Source organism: Fukomys damarensis, unplaced genomic scaffold (genome assembly GCF_012274545.1).
Source record: "Fukomys damarensis isolate Sample0158 unplaced genomic scaffold, DMR_v1.0_HiC HiC_scaffold_30, whole genome shotgun sequence".
Classification (NCBI taxonomy): Eukaryota; Metazoa; Chordata; class Mammalia; order Rodentia; family Bathyergidae; genus Fukomys; species Fukomys damarensis.
Genome location: NW_022900942.1, coordinates 59,605,550 through 59,606,994, shown reverse-complemented (window position 1 = coordinate 59,606,994; position 1,445 = coordinate 59,605,550).

The following is a 1,445-nucleotide window of genomic DNA, read 5'->3' as shown; positions in this document are numbered from 1 at the left end:
AGTAGAATCAAAGCTTTTCTTTTTGTGTGGCGCCTGTCTGTCTTGTCAGTGTCTCATCTGTTGAGTGTTAAACTAAATTTGTTCCTAGGGACAAGATGGGAGCATCCAGCTCCAAGACCACCCCAATGGATTGCTTTCTAACTAATTTTAAAATTGTTTTTTATCCCTGAGCAGAAGGATGATTACGGGATTAAATTCTCTCATGGAAAGCTTCGCTCCCTGTGTCAATCCGAGTCCCACCGGAGCAAGCGACTGTCTACCTCCTTGGAAGGGAAAAAGCGCGCCCCCCAGGATTTCCTGGGTTCCCTTTCTAGGACGCAGAGGCTGGCTCCTCAATAGTGGAACAGAAAGAAGGAAAATGAATAAAATCATCTGTCTGAATGGTGAGATCCCCTGGGTTGCTCCCTAGTTTGTCTTTGGAAGGGGACCCAGGGAGGGAATGTATTAACTTCTTAGGTGACTGTGTGTGAAAGAGAATTGGTTAGGAGAGTGAATGGGAAGAGCTGGGTAGCTTCCCTTGTACATCAAAAGGAAGGGAGGAGGGCTTATGCTTAAAGAGCCCTCCAGGCAAATAAACAAGGCTGTTTTCTGAAACAGAACCCTGGCACCCCACCCTTTGTCTTGCATTGCATCAGGGGACAAGGGAATATCTAATAGTTATGGGAAATGCTGATGCCAAACCAACTGTTCTGAAGTGCATAATTAAAAATTTTGATACAGATTTTGTGGGGGACTATAAGATAAAACTGCAACCAAAGATGCTTAAAAACTTTGTGAGTTATCATGGTCTCAGCTAAGCCAGACTTGGCCCCCAGAGAGGGGGGGAACTCTAGACAAAAGAAAAATTATCTGCCTTTGTTTTACTTACCTGAGACTTTGATAATGTGGAGCCTCTTGTGCTCTAGGAGCTACTCAAGCTTCTGCTCTGTGGTAATCAGCTGCTAATAAAAACTATTTAGTTTTGTTTGTAAAACACCTGCTTGCTAAATCTGCCATTTTCCTGTGGTAAACTTGTCTCTCAGAAAATGTGACATCGTTACAGGCAAATCCCAGTGTTTCCCCTTTGGAGGAGGTCGAGCTGTCTCCCCTCCACTTGAGTTGCTAAGATAGAAGGTATGAAGGAGGTAAGGGTAGAACAAAGTTGTTTAACCTTACTGCACTGGAGGATGCAAATGGGAAAGCATGATGGGACTCAGAAAAAAGATGAAACAGGGCTTACACTCAGATTAACAGAACTAAAATGAGAAAATCTCTAATGGATTAAAATCAGGTAGGAAAATTCTGAAAGACAAAAATATAAGGAAAAAAAAACTGCAAGCCAGAGAAACTGCAATTGTGTTTTGGCAGACATCAAGAGATTTTTACAACAAAAATCAAGTTAGAAAATTTTAACTATTTGATAAATGTATCTTTGTTTCAATTAAAATTAAGTTTAATTGGTGTGC